This window comes from Lagopus muta, chromosome 1 (genome assembly GCF_023343835.1).
Source record: "Lagopus muta isolate bLagMut1 chromosome 1, bLagMut1 primary, whole genome shotgun sequence".
Lineage (NCBI taxonomy): Eukaryota > Metazoa > Chordata > Aves > Galliformes > Phasianidae > Lagopus > Lagopus muta.
Genome location: NC_064433.1, coordinates 42,765,958 through 42,780,459, shown reverse-complemented (window position 1 = coordinate 42,780,459; position 14,502 = coordinate 42,765,958). Strand labels below are relative to the sequence as shown.

Here is a 14,502-nt window from a genome sequence, read left to right as displayed (position 1 = left end):
GTGATGCAGGATACCCAGTTCCTGAATAGTCAAGAGAAAGAATTCGGAGCTGATAAGAATGCTACCGGGAGCACATAGATAGGCCTCATAGATTGGCCTCATTCCTAAGGGAGGGGCAATGGCTATGTGGGGATGAATGGGGTGATTTCGTTTTGTTTCACACGGTGATTGCTAGGCTGTATGAGCTGACAATAGAGCAATTTGGCCATGGTGACACTCACAAGATGAAAGAAAGGGGAATCGCTTGTAATCAAATTGTTGCTTAACCTCGTAGCAACAGGATTGGGTTGCGGAGTGCCGGGAGGATGATGAGAAGCGGCCTCCATGGCCCCGAGGGCTCCGAGGCAGTCCCGGTCTGGGGTGGTCTGCGAAGGCTGACTGCGATAAACCGTGCTGGTGCTTGGGCTCTGTAGACCTGGGGAATTCTTTAAACATTGGTTTCTTCATGCTTGCACATGAAACGTCTCCTAACTTCTCTAAGCTCTGTGTTTTTTTCATCAAACAAGTAAAAGATGAAAAAAATATATATATAAATTTTTTTAAAAAATCACCGATTTCACTCGTTCTTGCATTGGCTCAGTTTGAAGAGGATCAGCTGTAGCAGAGCAGTGAGGAGATACGTTTCAAAACCCAATTCAGTATAGAAGCACTGAAGCACTCCTACACAGAGTAGGAGAGGTCTGTGTGCTTTGCAACCATCTCCTTTTTTGGGTCAAGCCTGTCCTGCCTCTTTGCCCAAAACCACGGTTACGAGGCAGCTATCAGCAAGGTGCATGCATTTAGACCCTGGTTGCCTCACTCAATTTTTACCAAGGGCCATAATGATCCAAGCATGCTCTTCTTGGTAATAAGCCTCATGCTAAGTAGATCGGATTCAGGCAACCCACTTAAATTCTCCATGACACATTTTCTGCCTCTGTAAAAAAAGTGTGATATCATTGGAGGGCTGGTCACAGAATGAGCAGAGCTATTGTCATTGATGTGTCAAGCTGGCCTTTCCAAACCGTCTGCAAACCAAACTGAATTTTCCTGAAATGGCAATGTTTCCTCAAAAGTTACATGAAATACTTCCAGAAATATTCCTTTGTGTATCTCGTTTTTTTTTTTGCTTCTTTTATAAGACGGGTAACCTAAATTACACAGAATGTTTTCTGCTACTTGGTTACAGGCCCTGACCTTTAGAAGAAAGGAGGAGTGCCCATTTGCTCCCAAAAACCATAAAGTTGTAGCTTGTGCATTCATTTGAAAAAAAAAATAAAAATAAAAATAAAAAATTGAAATTCCCACAGAAGAGGTTCTACAGAGTGGGGAAGAATCTCTTTTAACTTTCAATCAATGTGTTGCATATTTTTATGCTGTCCTCATAAATCAGCGCAAGAGGAACATTAAATAATTATTTTGTGCCATGAAAAATGTATGCAGAGAATTCTACTGTAATAGCATCTCAAAGATTAATGCATATACGTATCCCTTCCTTCCCTAAAGACAGCAGATGGGAGTTTTTCCCATTCGATAGACGAGGAATGAAGCGCAGGCTGCCTACCTTCCCCACAGACAAAAGGAAGCAGGTACAGACACGTACCCAAACTGCAATGCGTTAAACACATCACCTCCTCCTTGGCGGTACCAAGGCTAATTCTGTGCCCGAACGCAGCGACAGAGCTGTGCGGAGCACATCTGCGTCTGTCAGCGCTGCGCCGAGAAGCGCCGCCCGGCTGCCCGCGGGAGCCCCGCGGATCGCTCCGTGCTGAGGACGGTGCTGCGCTGCGGCAGCGCGTCGTGGAGCGCGGGTCTCTGCGTTCGGATCGTTTTGTTCTCCTTCCGGGAAGAAACGCAAGAAAGAATCTCAACAGAGCAGTCTGCAGGATTGTTTACCTCAGTATTGTGATTTTTCAATTGACCTCTAGCTACGTAGAGGTAAGGCAGTATTTTTAGAAACATCCACGACGGGCAGGAGCGGATTGCCGCTCTCTGCCTCTCGATTGCCTCACTGGAACAGGAGGAAAATGTAACGAGGATGCAGGTAAGAGAGGAGACAATGACGCTCCGCAAGCCACGATCACAGCCTAGCGAGGATGAGTTATTTATCTGCCGGCCCTTGTGGGCCGTTTCGTGCTGACTTCATTCTGTGGTTTAACCCTCTGTGGTCTCTGCAATACCTCGGGCTGCAGCAGAAGCAGCAGCGATTCGGTGGGCTGCTCTGCTCCTCGGCTGCCATAGCCCCGGCTCCGACAGCAGCGAAAGCCAAGCAGCGGGGCGGCCGGGAGCCCCACCTGCATCGCGCGCGGCCGCGCTCCACTCTGGACAAAGCCGCGCCGCGGTGCCCCTCGCCGCCCAGGGAGCCGGGCTTCCCGCGCTTCCCGCGCCCCCCGCGGCAGAGGCGAGCCGGCAGGGCGGCCCCGCGCGGTCAGGTCGCCCGCTCACCGGGTCACCCGCCGCACCGCGGTCGGGCGGACCGACCCACCCCGCCCCTGCGGGCCGCCGCGGAATCCCCGCCCCCCGGGCAGTCCCCGGGCCCAGACCCGCCCCGCAGGAGCCGCTCGTGGCAAAGTCACCGTCCCCCGGAACCCGCCGGGCTCCATCAAACGCCGAGGCCCCGCCCTGCAACGTCATGGAAACAAGCGCGTCACCTCCCATCCGCCAGTCAGGGCGGCGTGGGGGCGGGCCGAGGCGCGGGACTCCGCCCCCGCCGGCTCCGTGCCTATCGCGGCGCGTCCCTTCCCGCCCCCCGAGGGCGCCGCACATCGGGACCCCCCCTCGGGCGACCGCGCGAGGGGCACCGCCACGTGACTGACGGCCGGGCGGCGAGGGGCGAGGCGGGCACCGGCAGCGGAGGGTGAGCGGCCGCGGGCGGGCGGGAGGCGAGTGGGCGGGAGGCGCGCTCGGCCCGGCCCCGCCCCGCCCGGCTCCGCTCCGCCCCGCCCGGCTCCTGTAGCGGTCGCCGTGCGGGGCTCGGGCTCCGCGGCGCGCTCGGCGCTGCCCGGTGCGTGCGGCACGAAGCGGGCGGCGGCCCCGGAGCGCCGCCGGAGGGTGAGTCTGGTCGTGGCCGGCGGAGCGGCCCGAGCCCCCCCTTCTCTCCGCCTCCTTCTCACCCCCCCTCCTCCCTCCGCGCCGGTGCCCCCTTCCCGCCCCTCCCGCCCTCCCCAATTTGGTCCCGCGCCCCCGCCCCTTTCCCTCCCCGCTCCCTCCCTCCCGCGGCCGCAGGGCGGGGGCGGCGCGGCGCGGGGACCTCGCGCTCGGCGGGCGGCGGCAGGGGCAGGGGCAGCTTCGCGGGCGCCTCGTCCCGACCGGCGGCGGGGGCGGCCCCGAGGTAAGCGCAGCGGGCGGGCGGTGGTTGCTGAGGCGCCTCGGATCGGCTCCGTTCGGCACGGATCTGCTCCGCCGCTCTCTCCGCAGTGGCGCGCCGGCAGGTGCAGAGGCTCGGCGGGGCGGGGGCCGCGGGGCCGGGGCGCCGCGTGCCTCCCGCTGCGCTCCGGCGGGAGGTAACCGGAGCGCGCGGTGCGGCGTGACCTTGAGGGCAGCGGATGCGGGGCCGAGCGGGAGCTGCCCCGCACGGCCTCGCGCGGATTAAGGTGGCGGCCGGGGGGAGCGGCCGTGCGAGCCCCGCGCTGCCGCACCCCTGGAGGGAGGCGGAGATGGAACGCGGCGCGGCGCATCGCGGACGGTGAGAGCGCGCCGCGGCCGGAGCGCCCCGCGCCGTGCGAGTAACCTTTGGATGGGCACCACGTGAGGCCCGGAGCGGCGGTGGCGGAGCGGCCGCGGGTCCGGGAGGAGCGCTCCTCCGATTGCCGCTGTAGAGCCGCGTTGGGGCGCTGGGCAGCGGCGGGCGGGAGCGGGCCGCGGCGCACAGCCCCCGGGTGGCGGGTGGTACCGAGCGGGGCCGCCGCGATCTGCAGTCGTTGGACGGGCATTTTCCCCTTTCATTTTTATAAATGAATGGATAGTGAAGGGAAGGATGATGAGCAGCAGCAAGTCTTCGGAGGCTTTTTTTTTTTTTTTTTTTTTTTTTTTTTTTTCTTCCTTTGCGTTTTTCTTAACACAGGAAATATCTGTTCCGTGTGGCATTGGTAATATCTGTTCCGTGTAGCTGTGTAAATGCACGCGATGGGCTTTCCATCTCGCGGTCTGGCAGACTGCTGGCGGTGCGCTGTGCCTCGCTACCCAGCTCCCTCAGGGAGCGTTCCCGGCGCGGGTGTGCATCGTAGCTCCGGTGGGGGGGGACGAGCCTGGGGACATGCAGGGCACGTCCCTGCCGGCAGCGGGTCCCGGCCGAGCTCTCCTGGCATCATTCGCCACTGACAGCCTGCGGGGGAGGCTGCGGTGTGTCTGTAGAAAGCCCCACCACGTCCAAAAGTGCTGCATCCTTAATGCCCGAGAGTCCTGAGGAGTTGAGGTCCGAATGGTGTTTTTAGGTGGATAAGATGTTGATTCGGTAAACCTAGTAGCCTTCGGGTCGTGGCACAGTATGTCACGGGGTGGGAGCTCTGCCTATGGCCGGTGTGATTTATTTCCCTTTCCTTACGTTGGACCTTATCAAGGATTTGTTCCGAACACCACAAATAAGGAATTCTTAACAGAAGTAAATTCGTCTGTCTTTAAACTGTGGACTTTGTTGGCAGGAATGGCTTCCAATGTACTAGAACTGCAATACTTATGGCATAATGAATGGAAACTCTCCTAGTGTCAGTGGAAAAAGTGGTCACTGAATTCAGTCAGGGAAAAATTCATGCACTTAAATGTAAAATTTCTGGTCTGGAAGAGCGTTGTTGGGTTGTTCCATTTGTCACTGTTCTGTTTATTACGATCGCCCACCCAGGTGGGGTGGTTTGAAGAAAACAAGGATCCTGTGTTCCTACAGGCACGTGCAGGTTTTCTCAATCAGTACTGCTGTCTTGGTGCTGAATGCAGGGCTACTACTTCGATTCATTCAAAAAAGAGTGCTGCCTATTATGCGGGGCGTTAGAACGGCACAAGGGGAAGGTAATTGTGTTGGCGGTGTGGCTGCACTCTGTATGCATGCATGCAGTGACTCAGTACTGCATATTAAGCAGACATTGTGCTTGGGAATTTCAAGCACACAGCAGACAGTGTCGCTTTAGCATGGGTTCAGATGCGGGTCTTGGTTTCTTATGATGTGTTGCACAGAGATAATGGCATAGCCGAATTGCCCCCGCTTGCACCACACACAGCTCATAACCCCTGATAGATTCTGACAGTTCAAACACTCCACTGTCTAATGCTGGAATCTCATCTAGAGAGTGGCCCTTTCCTGCACCGCAGTACAGAGGACTTCTGTCAGCTGTTGATGTTGATACCCTCTCAACCAAGCTGTAGGAGCTGAACCAGGAAGCTGAGGGGCTGGTAAATACCTTGCAGCTCACCATCATAACGGTCTGTTATTATTATTATTTTTCTTTTAACTGAGTTTATTCAGAAAAGAAGAGTATGGCAAACTGGAAGAAACGGTCATAAGATGAAGATGTTGAGGCGAGATAAATGTACTTGTGCTTGGAAGACTTGATTTTGCCAATGTTTAAGATCTTGGAGCTGGGAACTCACTATTAACTGACAAGTTCAAAATGGACTTGGCACAGCAATCAATGACGTGCTGGAGCAAGCAAGTCTGCCTTGACAGAAGGGTGGACAAGATAACCTAAAGTATCTTCTAACTCAAATTTCTTCCATTAAGGTAGACTAAATATTAATGGCACCGAGCATTCTTTACCACTGAAATGTGACCTCAAGGATGTCTTTTGCTGTTTGAACTGTTCATTTTAATATACTTTCTGCTCAGTTTTTGAAGGAAAAATAATGTTAGTGCAAGAAGGATGCGTTTCTTCTTCAAAGTCACCTTTCAGTCTGCAAAATTTTATCTAATGCAGATTAATGAATGGCAGTGATTAGCCTGGAGCATATCAATGTAGGTTTTATTTTTGAGAAAGAAGGAACAGAGCCTGAATCTGTAGCAGATTATTTTTGTACAAAAATACCTGCTTATCTTCTTCCAAAAGGATCAGTACAATTATATTCATATATTCCGAAATATTCCCAATGTTTCCTAAAATGAATAATAAGGGAAAAAATAAAAAACACAAACATGTTAAAAGCTGCTGTTCGTGAGATACAGATCTTTTTGTGGAGTATTTTAATTAAAAACTAGATAAAATCTAGGAACTGCAGTATTGTGCCCAAAAATCCAACATGAGCTGTTCCTACCATCTTGCTATGGTGCATACAACAGTCTCAGATGAGTTTATTTTCTGCTACTCAACCTGTTGCAATTATTATTGAGGGTATCATTTTTTGTTTCTCCTTACAATGTCAACTGATTGAAGAGCAAGGAGGGCTGCAGGCATAAGGAATGCTTAGTGAACCTATGATGGCTTACATACAGGAAGGTTATTTCTAACTTGTGCTAATTAATAATTAGTAATCTAATTGAAAATGACTTGTCTTTACGTTTGGATTTCTTCAACTTATGCATAACTAATTTACTATTTCCCCCCCCCCCCCCCCCCCCCCCCCAGTTTTGGCTTCAAATAGCAAATAAAGTCATGCTCACTGACTGCATGGTGATGTGATAAATAATAAGGATCTGAGTTCACGATACCCCCACCCAAGATTTATATCCATTTGTAAAGAGTAAAAACATGCTCTGCGCGTGCCCTGTTTCAGAGATACTTACAGGAGATGGAAGCAAGAACCATTAGTACAGATAGGAGGAATTTCTGGGAACTGCCATGTACAAAGAAATCAATTGGCAGAGAATGAGGCAGTCTTACTGTGGTACAGTTGCACCTTTTCATGCTGAATGTATTCTCAACACAAGTACGTGGTATTGTCCAGCTTGTATTTTATTTCTAAACCATCCAGCTTTCAAATACAGTTTAAAAAATGAGTTTCTAGTTTTCATGACAGATTTCATTTGATATGTACAGTAAATTTGAGAGATCCGCCTGTTCAAGCTATTCATATTCCAGTAAACATTATGAAAGTGGTTTCTGCTGCCACTTATAAATCTTATTCTAAATGACAGATGACAGCAGGAGGTGTTATTAGTTTAATTCTGGTGAATTGCAAAGTAGGCATGAAGCTTTCTCGGTTGGTATTTCGAAGGTCTGGTGGGAGAAGAAATGTAAAGAAAATGTAGGAGGTGTTTAAAAAAAAAAAAAAAAAAAAGGAAAAAAAAAAAAGCCAGAAATAGCTTTTAAAAATAACGCCAAATTATTTTTCTCTAGTAATAGATAAGATGCAAAAGCATTTTACAAGGCAAATTACATCTGCCCTGTCTTTAAGGGGTAAATGGATGAAGAAAGAAGATGTACCCTCTTGTTAGCACTGTCGCCAACCTAAATGTGCAGTTGAGGATGGCATAAATAACCTTTGAGGATGACAGGGTTGATAAGCTTTGCTGGCCAGTTCTGCCATTTAAAGCATGATTGGTGCGTCTCAGTGCAAGGGTAACGTTGGTTTATTGCTGGATCTGTTTTAATACAGTTTTGAAGGAGAAATCCAAGGAAGTTCCTTCATGACATGACCTTCAACTTATGGTTAACTTCAGTGTTCTACGTGTCGCAGTCTTTCAATATTGCTTACAGGCTGGACGCCACCTTCGCTCCCAGTGAGCACAGGAAACATCATGTTCTTGAAATGCGCTTCTTGGAGCCTATCGCTTGTAATCTGCTACCCTTACTTGTGCCCTTATATTCACAGAAAGATAAGGTGGCAGTAGGGAATACAACACTATTAGGTTCTGACCACTTGGTGTACAGTGTCCGGTCTATGAAGAAGAGGCTTGAGATGTACCATGCTCAGAGCAGCTGATAGTGACTGCAAGGCAGATGGGGTGATTCAGCCACTCATACTTTTTTTTTTTTATAGTTTGGAAACAGAGGTACTGAGGTACCAACATGCCAACTCTTGCTGTTGCTCTTGCCATCACTGGTTCCAAAGAATGTTTATAAATATATCTTGATAACCATCTTATACATATAAACACACAAAGCCAATACTTTAAGAGGCAATCTAACTTCCTGGGACTTAACCTAGAATTCACAGCAGCATATTCTTTTTCTGAATGTCCTCATTTAAACTCAACTTTTAGTATTCATTTTGATGCTCTGGATCTGATGATCTTGGCCACCTCTAACGTACGCGTAGCAGTGAAAAAAGATTGAATGTTCGTCACCCTGGAATTATAGATGTGCCATTACACAGAAGTCACACAGCCTTTTTAACACCATTTGACAAGTGTCTGTCTTGTTTGCATGGTTCTTTCAGGATTGCTTCAATGTATTTGCAAATATGTAAATATGCTGCTTGTGGTATCTTCTTTGGCTCCCTGAGCAACTGCATTTCTAACAAAAACCAAGATTTCTTGGGTTTTATGTGGTAAGAGTTCTCAAAAAAAAAAAAAAAAAAAAAAAAAAAAATCAGCTGTGCATGATGGAATAAACTACATCTGTAAGTCAAGTTGGAATGCCTCCCTGGTTTTGAAACAAATTGAGAACAACTGATAGCTCCTTCTGGGGAAAAGTGGAAGAAGAGATGCATCAGCTGTGCATAACGGAATTTTATTACCATAGAAAGAAATAGCTATAGTGCTCTTTGCTTAGTTGATACAAAGAGCTTAGCAACTAGCAGTAAATCTTGTGGCTACTGCAAATTTTCTTTAGGAAAGCCTGTAAAATATAATAAAATGTGAAGAAGATGGTTGTTGTTATTCCTCACAAACTTATATCTTACATGGTGGATGTTCCAATAAATGAATCTTTCAGATCTTAAACAAAATAATTGCTAATCACTTTTATTAACATTAAGGTGTTTGTTGTTTATTTCTTTTTCATTTCTTCTTATTCTGGAGATTGTATTGTGGCCTTCTCCAGCAGCTATGCTGATCAGCACTATCCAAGACACTGCGAGGACAGTAAGACGACCTCATCTCTGCTTCCCTCTTTGGCTTGTCACCATGTATAGAAAGTTGGTTGACGTGGCTGAGGTGGCCAGATAGCTGTTTTCACTTCCACTCTGTTCTGAGCTGCTCTGTAATTTTCCCTTCCTTTTTGCTAGTTGTTCTTTTTGTCCCTTTGACTTGCTGCACTACTTATTCTTATATCTTGTGCAGAGAATATGTTCCCCATGACAGGAGGTGAGAGGCAAGACTTGCAAGAGGTAAGCAGCATAGTGTGAGTGTTCAGGTAGCTGGTGTGGAAATGCATGTTCTTGTTTATCTGTCAGGTGGCACTGCTTGCTGGAAAGCAGTAACCTTTTCACATAGAAGAGGCCAAAGTGGCTGCTCTGACAGCAGATTGGAAAATCACTGGAGAGCCAGCTGTCAACTGATGACTTTCCAGAAAAAGGTTTGAATTTATCCATAAAAATCTTTGCACTAACTAGGATTTTAAAGAATACTGAGATCTGTTTGCTGCATGCTTTAGTGATTTCTAATGCTGCAGTGGAGGAAATAAAGAACCACTATTCATACTGTGCATCCAGACTTGCTTTCTGAGGTTTTGCTTAGATAGGACTGAGGAGATAGAAGAAGTAAATGGATAGAAAACATGGCAGGTATGGTCAGCCTTTAAGTTATCTTAGAAAGGATAGTATTTTTGTATCTCCCCTGGCTATTTAGGTACTAAATACCTACAGGTTAACATGCATATTTAATGTTTTTCTTTTTCACTTCAATATAGATGGTATTGCTATTACTGTGGACTCACTCTGCATCCTTTTTTTTTTTTTCTCATGCTGCTTAGATCTGCCAGTTTTTTGTTCTTCGCTTGGGAATGAAGTTGGTAGTACAAAACTTTGAAGCCTATGGAACATAATGCAAATCAATACTTAAATTAGAACACTGTCTAGCAACCTCACCCCTGTGAGTTAGTGTAAAACATTAAATGATTTAAACTGGCTAGCAGTGTCTGTACCAGATAGCTTTCAAATACACGTATCTGAGAAGCTGGAGACTGACAGCTGAGAGGGTGGGGAAGGTATTACACTGCTGGTAACTCACTGATTCCAACCGTCTTTCTTATACTTTTGTAACAACGTGGATCACTTCAGCTTGTTTTCACCTGCTTCAGCTCTGAAATCCATGGAGTTAAGTGACAGCTATCTTCACATCTGGCAGTGAGCTTACTTTACATAGAGAAATGCCTTCAGGTCTTCCTGAAGTCCTGTTTCAGCAATGTGTTTTGATAGGTGGTGGATCTGAGTGTGGTGACAGCAGATCTAGAGGCTTGTTTCTGAACTTGAGCTGTACCTACTTGGAATTTGAGAAAAGCATGGTCTCTTGCCTTTTTTTGTTATTTTTTGTTTGTTAGTTGGTTTCTGTTAGTGGAGGCACTCTGAGTGGTGCTGCCCATACAACGGAGACTGCCACTCAGCAAATACCAGTTTATAGGAGCTTTTTGAAGTAGCTTTAGTATGACCATGTGTAGCTGAAAATGATACAAAAGTGTATCAAGCAGTGGTAAGGATATAATTTGCTTGTGAGTGAGCACTTTGCATGTGGCTTCCTCTTACCAGCAGTGCTGCTACCAACACTGGACACCAGCTTCTAGAAAATCCCTCAGAAAATGTTCTTTAGGTTGTTTCAATTATGTGAAGTTTGACATCCTAAAGTTACAGTATGAACTTAGGCTACCCCAAAACACAGGAAATCAGTTTATCAGATGGGAAAATACAGTACGTGTATGCTTGAAATATTATTGTGTGTTTTCTGGGAAGGTACTGCACTGTTTTAATAGGACTTGTTGATCCTAAGCTAAGATGCTGAATTCACATAGACTGAAGTTTTTTGTTCTCATTCTGTTGCCATATTTAAAGCTAAAGAAATGAATATGGAGAACAAAACTATGTTATTAATCTTGTGTACTGTGGTTTGAAGTTCACAAAGTAGATACCGTTTGGTCACAAAACCTGATGAGTTCATTGCAAGCTTCTGAGAGGTGTTGCCAGAGGCTCCTCCTGAATGTGGTTGAGGTGACAAATTAGAAAGACTATGGAAAAACTTTCAGGACTGCTGTGTTTCATAGTAGCTGGAAATGGTGATGTGTCCAGTATTGGGTTTTGGTAGTGAGGCTGCTATGTAGCCCATATCCCTGTGGGTGGAGGCAGACAAAGTAGTGGCTGTTCTGGGACTTAGCCATGCCAAGTTGTTTCTTTGCTGCGGGTGAAAAGGCGGACTGTCATGATGGTACAATACGTTTCGGCCTTTGGAGGGTGAGCGGAACCATGCCTGCTGTCCTATGCCTTGGATGTAACTGTTTCATGTGGCACTTTTGGGCCAGTGGCCTCTGGTTGGGGAGATCTTTAAGGAAAGCCTCAGGCATCTCAGGTATGATTACCTTCTAAGTAGGCCTACAAAAACACTGGAGAAGGATTTGGTATCAGGAAATCTTACTGGCAGGAAAGAGCTGATGGCTTTGCACTGAAAGAGAGTAGATTTAGATTAGATATTAAGAAGAAACTCTTCTATTTGTGATTGGTGAGGCATTGGAACAGACTGCACAGTGAAGTTGTGGATGCCCCATCACTGAAATGTTGGAGGACAGGTTGAATGGGGCCCTCAGCAGCCTGATCTAGTGGGTGGCACCCCTGCCCCCAGGGACTGGAACTAGACGATATTTACGGTCCAGTCCAACCAAAAGCATTATGTGATCTTGTCATAAACAAGAGGGTGTGGAGTTGGCTGAGTGCTGGTGAGGTCTAACCCACCCAAAGCAGCATTAGCTGAACCATGGTCTGTGTGGTTCAAGAGAAAACCTGTGTTCTCAAGGCAGCATCTGAGATGATGTTCTGCTTTACATGCCCGTGACAAACAGAAGAAGCTAGCAGAGGGTCACTTAAGACAATTAGGGACCTTGTGTATACGAAGATGAGCAAGCTGACTGTGCTGCTTGAAAGGAGGAGGATGAAATCCATCTTAGCATTGTGGTCTTCTCTGTAATATTGTAAAGTTTTTTTTTTTTTTTCTTTTTGGCCAGGGATGAGCATAGAAGTGAGGAAAAGCTTCTATGGTGGCTTGTGCTGCTGAAACTTGTGCTGCTCTGGGACGGGGCAACCTCTGCCAGCCCATTGACCTTCAGAAGGAGCCACATGCATTGCTTCTGTCTTCTTGTCACTAATTCTCATCTAGGTCTTTCCCTGACCTTGTAGTCAGGTGAGCATTAGTGCCTGCACAAGCCAGGGCACAGGGCTATACCTTCTGGCAGCAGGCTGAGTTCGGATATTCCTAAACTAACCGTGAAACCACATCCTCACTCTTGCATGTGCCTGCTTTTACATGGTAATGTATCTGCTCGATATGCTAATTCATGCTGTTAGCATTGGTAGTGCAATCCTTGCCTCTTGCATAACCACTTCAAAAACTGAAACTAGTCACTCCAGGCCTCTTCTGCTGCTGAAGAGGCATAAGTACTGCTGAGATGAGATTCATGTGACTGTTTTAGCTTGTGTCCTAGACAGCTGAATTTGATCTTTTGGCAGGAGTTCTAAATCTTTTCCCTATTTAATATGGGGAAGAAAAAAGCCTACAGTGCCCACCTTAGCATTACCGTTTGGTCAGGTGGATCTTACACACAGTGGTAAGAATATGAACTTTTAACCCCTGTAATTCAAATAACAAAAGTCAACGCAGTTCTCCATTTGATAACAGGAAAGTGGGGATGGAGAAGAATAAAACTACAACTGTTTTGTAAAAAGTACAGTTCTTTCAACTGCTACATGCTTTTACTGATTATTTAAGTACAAAATTTTAGTGAGTCATTAATATTGAAATCAGTAGTTGTACAGGAACGTACTAAAGGTGGTAAGCTTTTCAAATTAAAATTGAGATAACAGCAGACCTTCATTGATACTCAACATATACTTACCTATATAGTCGTTGGGTATCTTTCTACAGCAAATTCCACAGAGCTGTACAAGAAAAAATTACTCCATACATTCCAATGTTTTAAGGAGAGTTTCAGTGCTTTTTTTTTCCTACCCCACCTGGTTCATAAATCAATCGTGCTGTATGTTACTGATTAGAAGTCTCAGTTGCTAAAATGGAAAGGCATTTTAAATGCAAAGATGTTCTTACCTGTGGGTTATTTTAGGAGCAATACAGAAGCTTGAGGTGAAGTACATATTGTTGTCAGTGAAATAGTTCTTTGTTTCTTCAAGCTATGCCTTTTCTATTTTTTTTTTTTCTCTAAGAAATTACTTAGGAGCTTACTAAGACAGGAGTTGCTGGAAGAACTACATTTCTGGCATTATATTCAATAAATTGCTACGTGAACGTAAATTCCTGGTGCTAATCTTGCTTATAGCACCTGTTTGGCTTCTCAGATGTTGAATTCAGCAATGTCTTTTGAAAAACATGTATTTCCCAAGTGTATGGTTTATCTTGATCCTTGTATATATCATCTTACTTGTGTCAGAAGAAGCAGGGTTTTTCATGCTGTCATTATTCTGCATAAAGTGTACTGTGCATCCTGACCATGATCCTGGGAACAGGACAATGTGAACAAAAAGGAAGTGGTGCTTGAGTCCTGTGTTTCGAAAGTAAAACTACAATGTGGTCTTCCTCCATGCAATGGAGAAACTGTAGCTATATGACCTTTAACCATAAGAGCTGCAAGACAGGAACCTGTTTGGCCCACACTGACTTACTCATTTAACAAATCTAAAATGAAAAAATGAAACAACTTTCTTATTGTAAGTGGGGAGCGGGAGCAGCCATCTGAATTATCAAAGTATGTTTCTCCTATTTCTTAAACCTAAAGCGAGTGCTAAATTCTGTTGCTCTAGGGACATTCTTCTTGGCAAGGTAGTGCTAGTGACTAAAGATGTAATGATTGAAGCTGTCAAAGGCTTTTAAACCTGATGTGAAATTCAAAAAGATTGAAATTTGCCTTTTCTTTGGGTGGGTACCTTACTGCGCTGAAGAGTAGAGTAGCCTGGAGCACACAAGATGGCAAAAAACTATCAGTCTATCTTAAGGCCTGTAACTCTTTCAAGCCATTTTCATAGCCAATGCTGTGTCAATTCCATTCAGTTGTAACTGCCAACTCCGCAGCAGGCTGGTCAATCAAAATGCTAAATAGAGAAGCAGAGCTTTTGCTTCAGAGGATGTGGAAAACCAGATTCGCAACTGTGTGTGTGCCTTTGGGAACCAGCAGGAAGGCTGAACCTCTTGTTATGTTTCTAACCTGATATAGTGCATGCCCTACCTTCTTGACTTCTCTGCTTGTTAGTTCTTGAGCTTCAAGTATCTCACTCTCTGAAGTTCATGCCAGCTGCTTTTTAAGGTGTGAGCCACCAGCGGCGTTCAGCCTTCCTGTAAATGAGAAATGGCAGAATCCATATAGTTTACCAGCTTAAATTGTAGCTATGTTTTTGGGTTTTTTTTTGTTCTGACTTGTTAAGCCATCAGGCTTAAGGTAATTGTTACCACTGTTAGAATTTCTCCTGACGCTATTGTCAGATACAAATCTTTGAGATGTGACTACTAGTTGG

At 46.3% G+C, this 14,502-nt stretch overlaps 2 protein-coding genes across 11 annotated transcripts in view; one reads left to right on the top strand and one right to left on the bottom strand.

Annotated features, from left to right (window-relative positions):
- Nucleotides 1-14,502, bottom strand: part of TMTC3 (transmembrane O-mannosyltransferase targeting cadherins 3) — a 1,052,995-nt gene that overhangs the window by 460,332 nt on the left and 578,161 nt on the right. The window lies entirely within an intron of this gene.
- Nucleotides 1,656-14,502, top strand: part of ATP2B1 (ATPase plasma membrane Ca2+ transporting 1) — a 60,651-nt gene continuing 47,804 nt past the window's right edge. For 3 of the 10 annotated variants that reach the window (XM_048934630.1, XM_048934621.1, XM_048934631.1), the window contains exon 1: nucleotides 2,707-2,836. The gene's annotated coding sequence lies outside the window, so the exon portion shown is untranslated. Of the gene's footprint in view, nucleotides 2,024-2,706; nucleotides 2,837-2,923; nucleotides 3,031-3,217; nucleotides 3,311-3,331; nucleotides 3,411-3,640; nucleotides 3,665-5,251; nucleotides 5,690-14,502 lie in introns of those variants that run through there. The other 7 variants (XM_048934625.1, XM_048934624.1, XM_048934622.1 and 4 more) reach the window with 7 other exon arrangements.